This window comes from Bos taurus, chromosome 16, assembly GCF_002263795.3.
Source record: "Bos taurus isolate L1 Dominette 01449 registration number 42190680 breed Hereford chromosome 16, ARS-UCD2.0, whole genome shotgun sequence".
Classification (NCBI taxonomy): Eukaryota; Metazoa; Chordata; class Mammalia; order Artiodactyla; family Bovidae; genus Bos; species Bos taurus.
In genome coordinates, this window is record NC_037343.1 from 44632133 (window position 1) to 44648896 (window position 16764).

Below are 16764 nucleotides of genomic sequence, written 5' to 3' on the forward strand. Positions count from 1 at the left end.
TTTTATTTCAGAGATTTCCTAATATCTACTAAAGTGTATGTAAAAGTGTATGTGTGTGTGTGTATGATAAGATGATTACACACTTCACTTGGAGAGTGGTGGTGATCTGACCTGTGTGTGTTTCTGTTATGTTTCACATAGGTGTTTTCGTGTTGTGAAAAGCATACTGATAAATAAAAACTGAAGACTAAGTTTTTGAGTGAAATCTTTTCTGTCTTCTATAGCTTTGGCTCCCATCTGGTGGGACCCCAGGCAGCCCCTGTCTGAGGACTGTTACAGAATAGTAGCTCCTCTTCCTGACCAAGTCTGGGACCTTTATCTGTATATGGTTGGCTACTTGGAGAAAGGTATAGATAGAGGCTCTTAGTAATTTTCTGTTGATTTTGGTAGAAGTAATTCTTTCCTTTTGATTTTTATAAAATAATACTTTAAGCATTTACTTTCATGTTCTTCCTAGTAAAAATATCCTTAAAACTGATTCTTTTGCATTTTAACCCCATCATCTTCTATTATTTCTCCATATTTTTTTGCTTCTTCTGTTTGGAAGGTTATTCTTGATGTTGGTTCTAGTCCTTTAAAGTGTCTCCTCATTTTCTCCTTTGACATCTCTTTTCATGTTACCAGTTTTTTTCAAGTTTTATATTTTTTTCCTATTGTAAAGTCCCTTGGGCTTTTGCTTGTAGTTTTGATTAAAGTGAATTTTCATAGGGAGACTGATGGGCTTCCCTGGTGACTCAGTGGGTAAAGAATCCGCTTGCAGGGCAGGAGACGCAGGTTTGATCCCTGGGTAGGAAAGATCCTCTGGAAGAGGGCATGACAACACACTCCAGTATTCTTGCCTGGAGAATCCCATGGACAGAGGAGCCTGGTGGGCTACAATCTGTAGGGTCACAGAGAGTCAGACATGACTGAGCAACTGAGCAACCACAGGGAGATTGAAGACGGCACTGACTGACACTTGAGTCAGTGGTATGATTACTTAAGGATGAGACTAATGTGAGCACTGAATGACTTGAATATAGCATTTAGCTTAGTTAATGGATCTTTCCATTTCCACTTGAGGACAATATTCTGGCTTAGAAGCACCGTCCTGAAAAAATACAAAAATAAAATTCTTGTGTGCTGTGTGTGTTTGGGTCCAGGTGAGACATGAGAACTGGGTGACCTGTGGGGGAAACAGTGTTTATAACTCTAGAAACAATGTTTTGCTGAGATGCGATGTTGATTTGATAGGAGAGAATAATTGGGTCTTTTAAATACACTATGTGCTTCTTGCTTCACCACATTGTCCTGAACCATGACAACCAATGAGCATTATATTAATAAGTAAGCTTGACTAGTTAGTGTGAGAGGACCTGTCTTGTGGCTTAAGAAGTGTGATGAGGTGACCTGCTTCCTTAGCTGTCAAATGGGGATTATAGTACATTAACTGAAATGAAAACATGGATATGGAAATAAGTTGAAAATACAAACCCTATAAATCTGAAGTGCTTCAGTTATCTTTTTCTTTCTCAGGAAACTCAGCAATTGCAGCCTACAACCCTTACTTAATCCAGAAATATTTATCCTCCGTAATGTTACCTCTAGAGAAATCCACTGTTTTCTTGGTGTGTTTCTCATACAAACACTACATGCAGTTGTATTTGTTTCAAATATCTTTAAGCAGGTACTACTGAGTACTCAGTTCACTCAGTAGTACTAGAGAACTTAGGTTTTTGTCCTAAAATAAAATTTTTCTTTTCATTTTATGACAAGAGACATCAAAAAGGCATTTTTTTTTTGAGAATAGTAGTGCATTGTCTTTTTCTTCTTTTTTTTAACAAATGCAGCAGTCTTAAAATCATAGAAATTTGTAAATATATCAGTTCAGTTCAGTCATTCAGTTGTGTCCGACTCTGTGACCCCACGCCAGGCTTCCCCGTCCTTCACCATCTCCCGGAGCTTGCCCAAACTCATGTCCATCGAGTCAGTGATGCCATCCAACCATCTCATCCTCTGTCGTCCCCTTCTCCTCCTGCCTTCAATCTTTCCTAGCATCAGGGTCTTTTCCAGTGAGTCAGTTCTTCACATCAGATGGCCAAAGTGTTGGAGCTTCAGCATCAGTCCTTCCAATGAGTATTCAGGACTGATTTCCTTTAGGACTGACTGGTTGGATCTCCTTGCAGTCCAAGGGACTCTCAAGAGTCTTCTCCAACACCACAGTTCAAAAGCATCAATTTTTCAGCACTTAACGTTCTTTATGGTCCAACTCTCATATCTGTACATGACCACTGGAAAAAACCATAGTCTTGACTAGGTGGAACTTTGTTGGCAAAGTAATGTCTCTGCTTTTTAATATGCTGTCTAGGTTTATCATAGCTTTTCTTCCAAGGAGCAAGTGTCTTTTAATTTCATGGCTGCAGTCACCATCTGCAGTGATTTTGAAGCCCAAGGAAATAAAGTCTGTCACTGTTTCCATTTTTACCCTGTTTGCCATGAAGCGATGGAACTGGATGCCATGATCTTTGTTTTTTGAATGTTGAGTTTTAAGCCAACTTGTTCACTCCTCTTTCACTTTCATCAAGAGGCTCTTTAGTTCCTCTTTGCTTTCTGCCATAAGGGTGGTTTCATCTGCATATCTGAGGTTCTTGATATTTCTCCCTGCAATCTTTATTCCAGCTTGTGCTTCATCCAGCCTGGCATTTTGCATGATGTACTCTACATAAATTAAATAGGGTGACAATATACAGCCTTGACATACTCCTTTCTCAATTTGGAACCAGTCTGTTTTTCCATGTCCAGTTCTAACTGTTGCTTCTTAACCTGCATACAGATTTCTCAGGAGGCAGTTAAAGTGATCTGATATTCCCATCTCTTGAAGAATTTTCCACATTTTATTATGATTCACACAGTCAAAGACTTTGGCGTAGTCAATAAAGCAGAAGTAGATATTTTTCTGGAACTCTCTTGCTTTTTCTATGATCCAGCAGATGCTGGCAATTTGATCTCTGGTTCCTCTGTCTTTTCTGAATCCAGCTTGAACATCTGGAAGTTCTCAGTTCACGTACTGTTGAAGCCTGGCTTGAAGAATTTTGAGCATTATTTGCTAGCATGTGAGATAAGTGCAATTGTGCGGTAGTTTGAGCATTCTTTGGCATTGCCTTTCTTTGGGATTGGAATGAAAAACTGACCTTTTCTAGTCCTGTGGCCACTTCTGAGCTTTCCAAATTTGCTGGCATATTGAGTGCAGCACTTGCACAGCATCATCTTTTAGGATTTGAAATAGCTCAACTGGAATTCCATCACCTCCACTAGCTTTGTTCATAGTGATGCTTTCTAAGGCCCACTTGACTTTGCATTCCACCATCGTGGTTATCTGGGTCGTGAAGATCTTTTTTGTATAGTTCTTCTGTGTATTCTTGCCATCTCTTCTTAATATCTTCTGCTTCTATTAGGTTCATACTGTTTCTGTCCTTTACTGTGCCCATCATTGCATGAAATGTTCCCTTAGCATCTCTAATTTTCTTGAAGAGTTCTCTGCTGCTGCTGCTGCTAAGTCACCTCAGTCTTGTCCGACTCTTTGCGACCCCATGGACTGCAGCCTACCAGGCTCCTCCATCCATGGGATTTTCCAGGCAAGAGTACTGGGGTGGAAGAGCTCTCTAGTCTTTCCTATTCTATTGTTTTCCTCTATTTCTTTGCATTGATCACTGAGAAAGTCTTTCTTTTCCCTCCTTGCTATTCTTGGTAACTCTGCATTCAGATGGGTGTATCTTTCCTTTACTCCTTTGCCTTTAGCTTGTCTTCTTTTCTCAGCTATTTGTAAGGCCTCCTCCGACAACTTTGTTTTTCTTGGTGATAGTCTTGATCACTGCCTCCTGTACAGTGTCACGAACCTCCGTCCATAGTTCTTCAGACACTCCAGCATATCTAATCCCTTGAATCTATTTGTCACTTCCACTGTAAATATATATTTTGGTGGAAAAAATATAATGAGGATGGCATCAGTAGATTACTGTTTAAGTTAGGGATAGAAGTGTTTTTCCTGTCACCTCAGTTGCAGCCCTATGAACTTCTAATATTAAGGTCTAGAGAGATCTGGTGTTAGCATGTATCCCCTGAAGTGATTTAAGAGGCTGTTTTTCTTTCTCAAGTTGCTTATTCTAGTCTAATCGCTCAGGAAGGAAGCTTTGAAGCTTTTTTACTTTCTGGGAGTCAAAGATTAATTTGTAATTAAAAAGGTTAATAGAGTCTTTTTTCCCTCCTTAAAAAAAAAAAGGCCTGAGTCAGGAGAGAGTTGTCTGGTTAAGTGCTTACTTTTCCCATGAGGTGATCAGATAATTTGTTTTCTCCTTTGGTTTGGATATTTGAGGTAATTTCTCTGCTTAAAAATAAAATTCTATAGGAAGGAGTCATGTTTTTATCACTCCTTGAGAAGAAGAATTCAGTTGTAAGACACCACTGAAAAGAATCCAGCCTCTGGGGGAAGTGTTAGACAATTGAATGTTGCTAAAGCATCAAGAATGGAGGAGGTAGACCTATTTTGAGCTTATCTGTGACACCTGTTTAGTTTAGAAAACTCCAGAGAGTAGGTATGGCTGTGTTGTTGAGGTTTGGTTTTACTTTAGATGCAGTGACAGCCGTGTGTCTTCCTTTAGGAGGGGATTGTCTAGCAGTAACTGAGTGTGCACTGTGGCCCGGTCACTGCAGGACCACTTGCAGAGATGCTTTGTGAGGACTTTAGCCTCCGGTTCATGGTTACTGAAAAAAGAACTGTGGCCATTTGATGTAATCTGGACAGGAGACCTGTTGTTTTTATTACATTGAATTAGCAGTCAGTCTTTGAATTTCTTTGTTTTAGTGGATGCTATAAGAGAAAGGGTCCATAAGGATAACAGATGGCTATGAAATTAGCCAAAAGCATAAGTAAGAGTATATATCAGGGATGAGGTAAACTTATTGTGATTACCTGCTTTCTACTGATTTCTGTGAATTACTGACCTGATGTCTGTTTTTAGATGTGCAGAAAAAGTTCTACAATTTGGTACTTTTTCTATTACAAACTTAATAGATTACAAAGAGATATAACTTAGACTTCATTAAGTGAAGAAGGCACCTTTCTGGTATATCTTTTTCTGTGAAGCTTCACCTTTTCTGTTGATGATAAATTCTGGGAGAGAATTGTTCAAAGTTTGTATCATAGTGATGATGTACTCAGTTATATCTGACTCTCTGCGACCCCATGGACTGTAGCCCATCAGGCTCCTCTGTCCATGGGATTCTCCAGGTTAGAATACTGGCATGGGTTGCCATGCTGTCCTCCAGGGGATCTTCCTGACCTAGGGATTGAACCTAGGTCTCCTGCATTTCAGGCAGGTTCTTTACCATCTGAGCCACCAGCAAAGCCTAAGGAATGATGTACTTTACTCATGTAGATGGTTTCAGACAAAGTTTTTTTCCCTTTATACTTTCTGTTTTACTTGATTATTAGAAAATTATGTTTTGAAACTAGTGTCTTTTTTCTTAAATATGGTATGTTCCCTTATCTTCTCCTATGATTCCTATGGATGTGTTTAATTTGAAAACAAGAGATTTCAGAAGAATCATACTCTCCAAGTACCTATCAGATCAGATCAGTCGCTCAGTCGTGTCCGACTCTTTGCGACCCCATGAATCGCAGCATGCCTGGCCTCCCTGTCCATCACCAACTCCCGGAGTTCACTCAGACTCACGTCCATCGAGTCAGTGATGCCATCCAGCCATCTCATCCTCTGTTGTCCCCTTCTCCTCCTGCCCCCAATCCCTCCCAGCATCGGAGTCTTTTCCAATGAGTCAACTCTTCACATGAGGTGGCCAAAGTACTGGAGTTTCAGCTTTAGCATCATTCTTTTCAAAGAAATCCCAGGGCTGATCTCCTTCAGAATGGACTGGTTGGATCTGCTTGCAGTCCAAGGGACTCTCAAGAGTCTTCTCCAACACCACAGTTCAAAAGCATCAATTCTTCGGTGCTCAGCCTTCTTCAGAGTCCAACTCTCACATCCATACATGACCACAGGAAAAACCATAGCCTTGACTAGACGAACCTTTGTTGGCAAAGTAATGTCTCTGCTTTTCAATATGCTATCTAGGTTGGTCATAACTTTCTTTCCAAGGAGTAAGCGTCTTTTCATTTCATGGCTGCAGTCACCATCTGTAGTGATTTTGGAGCCCAGATTCTGCTTTATTGACTATGCCAAAGCCTTTGACTGTGTGGATCACAATAAACTGTGGAAAATTCTGAAAGAGATGGGAATACCAGACCACCTGATCTGCCTCTTGAGAAATTTGTATGCAGGTCAGGAAGCAACAGTTAAAACTGGACATGGAACAACAGACTGGTTCCAAATAGGAAAAAGAGTTCGTCAAGGCTGTATATTGTCACCCTGTTTATTTAACTTATATGCAGAATACATCATGCAGAGTATATCATGAGAAACGCTGGACTGGAAGAAACACAAGCTGGAATCAAGATTGCCGGGAGAAATATCAATAACCTCAGATATGCAGATGACACCACCCTTATGGCAGAAAGTGAAGAGGAACTAAAAAGCCTCTTGATGAAAGTGAAAGTGGAGAGTGAAGAAATTGGCTTAAAGCTCAACATTCAGAAAACGAAGATCATGGCATCTGGTCCCATCACTTCATGGGAAATAGATGGGGAAACAGTGGAAACAGTGTCAGACTTTATTTTTCTGGGCTCCAAAATCACTGCAGATGGTGACTGCAAGCCATGAAATTAAAAGACGCTTACTCCTTGGAAGGAAACTTATGACCAACCTAGATAGCATGTTCAAAAGCAGAGATGTTACTTTGCCAACAAAGGTTCGTCTAGTCAAGGCTATGGTTTTTCCTGTGGTCATGTAGCAACGATAAAAAGGAAAGTACAGTCTTGTTTTTCTGAAATGATAGATAAGGTGATAAATAAGTGAAACAATGATTATCATAGAAAATCTGTGACTTAAGGCCATAGCTTTTAGAAGGTCGCTCTCAGCTCAGTCTGCTTTTCTCCGGGTGGTTGACTTTTGGTAAGGGAGCATCTGAGTGGCATGCTGGGCTTGTCGACAGTAGTTATCCTAGTGCCTCTTGTGTGCTGGGCCCTGGAGCTCAAAGATGAGTAAGACGTGTCCTCTCAACAGGGGTCATGACCCAAAGGAAGAAACAGATATGGAGAAAAATCAGTATAATGCAGTCTGAAAAGAACTGTGCAAGAAGTAGAAACATCAGGTTCTGACAGCCCAGAGTGAGAAGTGCACATACACCTGGGACATTTATGTGGCAATTAGTTTTTAAAACACAGGCTCTCTTTGCCTGTCTCTTGACAAGCTGGTCCTGCAGCCCTGCTTCTGGCAGCTGCATGTTTCGTGGATGTGTGACCTGGTGTAAGTGGGTGGGCCTTTCCTTGGCACTGATGCTTTCTGGGGAGTAGAATGTACATCTCTTGGAAGAGGTTGGGCATCCTAACCCTGTATTAATCTGAATCCCAAATACTTTTCTATGTGTCATATCAGAGCTAACATGACAATAATTTTGTTCATTTTTCCTGAGCCCCTTCTTTGGGAGGGGAAAACTTTGCAAATAAATAGGAGTCCTGTAGCAGAAGGACTTAGCCTTGCCCTTGGACTTCTCTGCCTTGTGAACTTGCATACTTTTTTAGGGTTACATGCTATGAGTAACTTAGGTGCTGTTACTGTTTTACATGTTTCCCTCTTTGAGTGATGGGGGACACAATACTTAGTTTTTCAATTCATTGTCTCCTTCCTCCCTAAATATGAAGTAAATCCTGACCTTTTTCTTCCTAAAAAATGACTTACTTAGTTTTTAGAAAAATTACATTATCTCTGTATGGAGGATTTGAAGCATTGTTTAAAAATAAATGTATTAGTGTTAAAAAGAATGACCCAAGGATCACCTTGGGGCTTTATTAATTAAACTCCAAGTGTTAGTCATACCTATGACTTCCATATTTCTCTTATACTGGCATTAAATCCATTCATTCACCAAATAGATTTATTATTTATTTGCTAGAGAATGTGGAAGGTGCTAGGGAGACTTGCACAATGGTGATGTTTGCCTGCATTAAAAATGAATGAATGAGTGAGTGAATGAGTGAATAAATAAAGAAGTAAATCTGCTTCCTGTGCTAAAGGGGCATGTAAATTCAATCCTAATCGTGGTGCTTAAACATGAAGTTCCAGAGAGAAGCAGCTGGCACTGAATTCTACCTGGCTTAACCTTCCATCTGGGACCTCTCAGACAGCCAACAGGTATTGGATGTGTGTTTCCAAGATTAATACTGAAGGAAATGGAATATAAACTTTGGTCGGCAAGCTTGCAAAATGTAACATTTAGAGTTATCTAGTTCAAAAGTGAAACTGCTTATTGTATAGCATAACAAATACAGTTCAGATTCAGGCTAACTAGAGATTATTGTCGGAGAAGGCAATGACACCCCACTCAAGTACTCTTGCCTGGAAAATCCCATGGACAGAGGAGCCTGGTAGGCTGCAGTCCATGGGGTCACTAAGAGTCGGACACGACTGAGCGACTTCACTTTCACTTTTCACTTTCATGCATCGGAGAAGGAAATGGCAACCCACTCCAGTGTTCTTGCCTGGAGAATCCCAGGGACGGGGGAGCTTGGTGGGCTGCCGTCTCTGGGGTCGCACAGAGTCAGACACGACTGAAGCGACTTAGCAGCAGCAGAGATTATTGTGGGTTAAAGAAGTTAACTAAGGATCTGTTGAGAAGCTTAAGAGGAGAGCCTTGAAGAATGGGTGCTGTTTGCCTAGGAACTGGGAGAGCAGGTTAGGGAAGTCCTAGCAGGTCAGCCTGAGGCAGGAATGAGGATCCTTGTACAGGGTTAAGTAAAGAGAGCCTAGTCAGTGTCAAGAGTCTGTGGAGAGATGGAGTGGGTTGATTTAGGAGGACCGAATGGTATAGGCATAGAATTCCTGCCGATGCCTGACAGGAATGGGAGGTGAGGCAATAAAGTCACAAGGCCTCCAGAGACTGTGGAGGACTGTCTTAGTGTTTTGGGCCCCAGATTTGTAATGTGGCCATAGGAGTGCACTGGGCAGTCCTGGGAAGGACATGTATGTGCTCATGTGCTGTTAAAGTTGCTTTCTGTCCTTGCTTGTAGTTTGGTCAGATGGTGGAATGGACTGGAGGAAAGAGAAATAGCTGCAGGACAAAACAGGCTCTTAGAAGGCCAAGCAGTTGGTGAAGAGTCACGCTTGGCTTTTATTTAGTATCATATCTTATAAAAATTTCTTACCCCAAATCTTGTCACTAAATGCTGAAGTTATTTTAGTTTTCTAAAAAAAAAAAATCAGAAATCATAGATTATATATGATTTTGTTCCATCTCTTCTCTTGCTTCTCACACCAGACACCCACTCTGCTTCATCCTCTTCTTTCTTCCACCCCCTCCCCTCTTTTTTTGGCTCCCTCTTGTTTTCTTCTTCAAGTCTCAGTTTAAGGAGCATTTTATCTGACAGCCTTTCCTCAGTCAGGGCTGCCTTCAGCTTCGCTCTCCCTTGCCACCTGTCTTACCCGGGACATGTCACCACATTGTAAGTGCCTGCTCAGCCTGCCACCCAGAGCTCAGAGCTCCAGCCCAGTCTTGGTCTGCCTGGGTGGGTCAGGCACAGTGCACGTGCTTATTAGTAAATACTTGAGCAGTGTAAAGGTTGGGCTTACTTGTCGTCATTAATTAAAAAAAAACAACCTTGATATCTCCTAAACACTTCTCCGTTTGTTTTTTTTTTTTTGGGGGGGGGCCATGCTGTGGTATTGATATGTGGTATTGGTGGGGCTTCCCAGGTGGTTCAGTGGTAAAGAATCCACCTACCAATGCAGGAAATGGGATTTCAACCCCTGGGTTGGGTAGGTCCCCTGGAGAAGGAAATGGCAACCCACTCCAGTATTCTCACTTGGAAAATTCCATGGACAGAGGAGCCTGGCGGGCTACAGTCCATGGGGGTTGCAAAAGAGTCAGACACGACTTAGTGAGTAAACAACAGCAAATGTGGTATTGGTCCTTTAGGTTATTTCCATTATGTTCATTATCCCATTCTTTTTCCTACTATAGTGCTACTACCATAAACTTTCTTTTACATACTGTACTTTTCAATGCTTTTAAATAAAAAATGATTAGGAAAAACCATACACAAAGCACAGAATTATTTTTAAGAAGACTTGTATTTAAAATATTTATATGTTGTGTCCAACTTCTTAGGGAGTGGCATATAAAAATTGCATTTTTGGTCCAGATCTCATTTTGAATAAGGAAAATATACCTCTGTTATTCAAATTAAACAAATTATAAAGTGAAGCAACTATGTTGCTTAGGGGATAGAGAGTGATGGAATGGATGGCAGATCCTGTGAAGTAGGGTTTTCAGGGATGGCTTCTCTGGGCCTTGAACAGGACAAAAACCATGCAGAGATTTGGGGACAGAGCATTTCAGGCAGAAGGCACGCCAAATGCCCAAGTCCTGAGATGGGAGCCTGCTGTGTGGTTAAGGATCAGTAGACCAGTCAGGGCTGGGTCTTACAGGTCACTCTTGACCACGGTAAGATCTCAGGCTTTTTTTTACTCTTAAGTGTAAGGGATGCCAATGAAGGTTTTGGTCAGGGGTGTAGCAGGATCTGATTTCTCTTTTAAAGAGATCCTGAAAGGCTACTGCATAGGAGACTGTTGCCATTCAGAGTGGAAGGAGGGGCTGGGGAGGAGGCTGTTGCAGGAAACCAGGAGAGGCAGGGCTGGGGCTTGGATAGGGCGGGGCTGGTGTGGTCACTCGAGTGGTCGGGTTTGGACTTTGGAGAAGTGCTGTGTCTGGAGAGACGAAAATTTTACCACTAGTTAAAAAACAGTTTAAGGTAATCCTCTTGTTGAATATGACTTAATAGTATTCAGAATGCCTTTTTCTTCAGAGTATTTGGTAGGTCTTGTAGAAATTAACTAAACTGGTGAAATGGGGAAAGGAACCAGGAAAGGTAAGGCCTGGGACTTGATTGTATTATTAATCCATTTGCTGATGGAACAAGACAAATTCCATAATGTCAGATGTTCAGATTTCCTTCTGTAATAGTCATTTATGTAATGTAAAAAGTATGTCTGAAGAGTATATACTTGGATGAATTATATGCTGAATTCTAGTGCTTAGTATGATTGTGTTCAAGGAGAGCTGTTTAGTATTAACTGTGAAATATGCTGCAGCAATAATAATAAGGAATGCAGTGGGTGCCTTTCTGCTGTTATCAGATCCATTAACAAGTTTTGCTGTGTTCGACTGCTCCCCATCATTATGCTTTATGGTTCATACTAAGCTGTAGATATAAATGACATCTATTCTACAACAGTTTCTCAAGGCCTTGTAAGCAATGATGTTGTATTTTGGGTAAATATTTGTTTACAGCATACTAATGCTAGACAGTTAACGTTTGCTTTGGTTCTTCTCCTGTGTTCTACATAGGGTTGTAGCCAGGTAGAGAAAAGTATTTGACAGTGTACTTGAGGTTTGTGAAACTACATTGACATATGTGAGTGCTTCACACTTACGGCTGCTCTTCTTTATTATTTTAGCCATAGAGAGAAGTAGCTTAAGCCAGGGACATCCTTTAGTGTAGAAGGTTCTGTGAAAGTGGGTGAAATTGTTTCACAAGCCACTAAATTGAAGTGAATTGCATCTCTCTCTCTTTTTTAAAAACAAAATTTGGCTTTTGAAGTGGGAATTTAAACTTGTGATATCTGCTGTTTGCAAGATAGTAAGTATTGAGTATTTATTGGTTTTTGTTTGCTCTTTTAAGAGTTCGGGTCTAAAATTCAGTAAGAATTTTAGAATCCTCTTTTCCTTAGCCACTTAAAGATTTAAAACAAAGACTTAAAACTCTTCCTTTGGGGTGTCAGGTCACTTTATTATGAGGAAAACTGGACTCTCCAGAAAAAGACATCATTCATTTAACAGATTTATTCAGCATGTCTATCAAATGGCTGCTATCTACCTGACATATTTATAGATGTTTAGGAGACATCAGTGAACAAAAGAGAAAAAACTCCCAGCCTTCCCTAGCTCCCGCCTGCCCTCTTCCCTTGAGCCGGCAAACCTCGCCCCTGTGAAGCTTATATTCTAGTGGAGCCATCTAGCCAGAAAAATGATAAATAAGAACATTGTGCAGTATATTAGAATGTGTTAAGTGCTGTGGAAAAAGCAGAGTTCAGAAGGGAAGGGTGGCGATTGTTGCGATTTATTGATAAATAGAGTCAGGATAGGCCTCATAGAGACGGACATATTTGAGCACAAGGTTAAATGTGGTGCTCAGGTTAGCCATTTGGAGTTCTGGGGTTTGAGCATTCCAGGCAGAAGGGAAAGGCCAGCACAAAGGTGGGATCCAGGAAGACAGGGTGATTGGAGCAGGACCAGAGGGGAAGGGTGCTGTGTTAGCTTCCGGGCTGTTGTAACAAAGTAGCACAGGGTGGGTGACTGAGAATAGCTGAAATGTATTCTCTCATGGTTTCGGGGCTGGAAGTCTGAGATCAAGTTGTTGCCAGAGCTGGTTCCCTCTGTAGGCTCTGAGGTCCTGTTGATTCTATGCTTCTCTCCTTGCTTCTGGTTGCTGCTGCAGCTCTTGGCTTATAGACTCACCACTCTAGTCCCTGATTCTGTCCTCACTTCTCTGTTTCTTCTCCCTCTGTCTGTCATTCCTAAATCTAGGATGATCTCATCTTGACATTCTTAACTTGATTACATCTACAAAGACTTATTTTTCCAAATCAGGTCGAATTCACAGGAACTGGGGGTTTAGGACTTTCACTTAAATTTTTGGGTCTACCATTCACCTGTTTGGATGTGAGAGTTGGACCTAAAAAAGGCTGAACATCGAAGAATTGATGCTTTTGAACTGTGGTGTTGGAGAAGACTTTTGAGAGTCCTTTGGACTGCAAGGAGATCCAGCTAGTCAATCCTAAAGGAAATCAACCTTGAATATTCATTGGAAGGACTGATACTGAAGCTGAACCTGATGTGAAAAACTGACTCATTAGAAAAGACTTTGATGTTGGGAAAGATTGAAGGTAGAAGGAGAGGTGGACGACAGGATGTGATGATTGGATGGTATCGCTGACTCAGTGGTCATGAATTTGAGCAAGCTCTGGGAGTTGGTGATGGACAGGGAAGCCTGGTGTGCTGTAGTCCATGGGATCGTAAAGAGTCTAGACAAGAGTCAGATCATAAATATAATATTTATATATCATAATATATAAATATTATATTACATTATAATAATACATATTATATAATAATATATAAATATTATATTATTTCCTTATAATAATCAACTGGGTGACTGAACGACAATTCATCTGTATCGACTCTGAAGCTAAAGTGTAATATGTACTGGTAAGGGGGTAGGGGCAATTAGATCTCTGGTGCCCCAGGAGTCCTGTTAAGGATTTTGGCTTAAATTGAGATGGGAGGGTGTTGAAAGGTTTTGAGCAGAGACATGACATATGATTTGTATTTTTAAAAGATCACTCTGCTGTATTAGCGATAGACTGGGGCAAAAGAGTAGAAATAAGGAGATAGGTAGGAGACTATTGTGATAGTAATTCATGTGAGAAATGATGGTGACTCAGGCCAGGATACTAGCAATGAGAGGGTGAGAAGTGTTTGGCTTCTGCATGTATTTTGAAGGTAGAGCAGCAGTATTTTCTGATGGATTTTGATGTAGGTTTGGGGTGAAAGAGGGGAGTCAAGAATGATTGCAAGGTTTTGAAACTGAGCACCTAGAAAGGATGGTGTTGTCAGGAACTAAAATGAGAAGACTGGTGAGAAGAATCAGCAACAAAAATTGCTGAGAAGAGATCAGTAAAAATGGAAAACCAGGAAAAACTGTAACAGATAGTAGATGGCATCCTGGAAAGTGGGTGGAAAAATATATCAAATTAAGAGGGGGAGATGTACTGGGGAAAAATTCTGCTAAACTGGGCCAGATTAGGACAGAGAATTGATCACTGGTTTTAGCACGGTGGAGGTCAGAGATGATCTTTACAAGGTTTGTTTCAGTGGAGTCAAGGGCCTTATTGGAGTGGGTCCAAGAGAGAATGAAAGGAGAATTAAATAGTTGCAGGTAGTAGATATTTAGTGAAGGGACAAATTTTTTTTTTAAGACAGGAGGTACAAGAGTATAGAGGTATCTTAATGTCTCAATTTTGTGTAATTTCAGGGGACACTTAGGGGCTGCCTGAATCCTCCCATGAACCTGCAGGTTAGAAATTCCTGGCCTATAGCTTGCCAGTAAAACTACAGGGCACCAGTGTACTTCCTCCCTGGAGATTTTTCTTTTGTATTAAGAATTTTTTGTGGTTTGGTAATTATTAACTACAAAAATTCCTAAGTGTCTTTAGTGTTCCTTATAAGGAATAGACCTTGGCACAAATCATTTACTTACATTAGAAAATTTTAATTTTACACTAAGTAGTTACTCAGATACTGTTCTACATGAATTTAACCTTTATAATAATCCTGTATGTTTTTATTGTCCCCAGGTGGAGGCACAGAAAGTTTCAGGCAACTTGCCCAAAGTTACCCAGCTAGGAAGGGGCAGAGCCAAGTTTTGCACCCAGGCAGTCTGGCTCCAGAGTCTGTGCTCCTGAGCACTGCTCTGCGCTTCCTCTGGGGGTTCTGCAGTGGCTGCTGACACAGTGTGGCTGTGGGGTGAGGCAAGGGGGATGGAAGTAGGTGCTGAAGGGCAAATGATGCTTTTGCAAAGTCTTTGAGATTTTCATCAGAAAGAGTCTGTAAAATAGTAGAATAGTGTCCTTAGGGTTTGTCTCAGGTGAATAGAGTAAGGTTGTAGTGGTTTTTATTCCAAGGACTTGAGAACAGCTGGTTTTCCTCCAGCAGATTGGTGAGCAGCCTATTCTTTTGTGTAAGAGTTGTTGGCTGGCTCGGAGACCCATGTTTTCCATTTCCAGCAGGTGAAATTGCTCCCTTTCCACCTGTACTGTGTTTTCTGGTTCCTTTGACAGTTGGGCTTGATGTTTTGGTGCACCCTGGGTGGCATTGTTCTCTAGGATCAGATGACCTAAATTGCTGGCTCCGTTTATTGTAGAGTGCTTCAAGTCTGCCTTTGGGTCCTAGAGTTAAAATGGATGGTTCTGAGTCAGTGTGGCTCTAAGAGCTGATCGCCAAGAAACTCTCAGTCTGGGTGGATAGGGCAGATCGCGTTGATTTGGTGCAGGTTGCTTACCCCTTACTCTGCCGTGTGGTCAGTCTCTGCTTGCTTAGGTAGCTCAGGCATGTTCTTCCTGTAATCTTTGCTTGAGAATGGACCATTGAGGGCCGAGAAGTAGGGGAAGCAGTTCACAGAAGGTACTGGAGCCCAGATAGACCATCATTTACCCCAGAGCACAAGTTAGAGTAATGATTGAATTGATACTGGAACCCAGTTTTCTTAATGTGTAAGTAATACCTAATAGAATGTTTTTTGGAAATGCCCTGGTGGGGTGGTAATTAGGACTTGTGCTTTCACTGTCATGGCCTGGGGTTCATCCCCTGTTTGGGGGACTAAGACCCTCCTAGCCATTCAGTGTGGTTCAGAAAAAAAATCACTTAAAAAGGTGAAAGCACTTCTGTGCAGTTATATAGTCTTCATCATTATAATGAATGTATACTATTTCATAAGTGTTATCAGTTTTTTATTACTCTAAATAACACTGTATGGATCTTCTAAAAAATTCAATAAATATCTAGTTGCTGTTTCACTGTTCTAGGCACTGAGGATATGGTAATGAATAAATAGAAATAGGAAGAAAATCTCTGCTCTCATGGAGTTTGTGTTGTAGCAAGATGTGTCTACTCAAATTTACAGTCGTTTCCTTAGGATAGAGTGTAAGTGAGTTTTGATATTACAAGTGAAACTATTCAGTAGCTGCGTTTCTAAACATTAGAACAAACTTTCTTTTAAATTCTGTGTGAAAAATGGAAGTCTTCTACACTATTTTCTCTGATTTGTTTGCCCCCTTACACATAAGTGCTATCAAAAATTAAAATGAATAGGGATCTCTAAAAGGAAGTGTTTTAAGTATCACTTTTTGATAATTAAGGAACTTGGTTAATTGCTTTTTTTCCCACTAATCAGCTAAAATGTATTAGTAAGTCATGATTTTTGGCATAGTTGAGAAATTTTCAGTCAGTTTATTATAAATTTGACTATTAAGGTTAAATTTTAGGTTATAAAGGTGACTAGTAATTTCTCATGCCTTGCACTATCCTTCTTTCATTTCTAGTAATTCTCTAGGGACTTGGCAGCATCTTTAATAAAACTGGATGATGTGGATGCTTGGCATTCGATGTGATCCAGTCTGCTCTGAGATGCCCCAGTTTGAACTTTCACTTGAAGTGTGCCTAACAAAGCAATATTCTGTTCAAAAAGGTATAACCAAGTCTCAGCTGGAAAAAAAAGTAGATGACTTGTTCAGACTACACATCAAGAACCAGCTTCCTGTAGCTGAATCGAGCAGAGAGAGGGACTTTAAGACAATGGTCTGTGCAGGTGATCAGGAATTATTTTGATACTTTGTCTAATAGTATATACATTAGACAAGTTTATATAATGGCTGATAACTTGAGTTGAACCATTTCTTTGCTCTTAGCTTAGTATGGTGACATTGCTCTAGTAATAGGGGGATTGCTTTAGCTGCTGTATTTTCTAATTACATCTAATACCCCATTCTTCCAGAGAGG

General features: G+C 40.7%; 1 protein-coding gene across 3 annotated transcripts in view; it reads left to right on the forward strand.

Annotated features, from left to right (window-relative positions):
* The window catches only part of RERE (arginine-glutamic acid dipeptide repeats), a 415037-nt gene that overhangs the window by 16218 nt on the left and 382055 nt on the right, over positions 1 to 16764 (forward strand). The gene's annotated exons all lie outside the window — the stretch shown is intronic.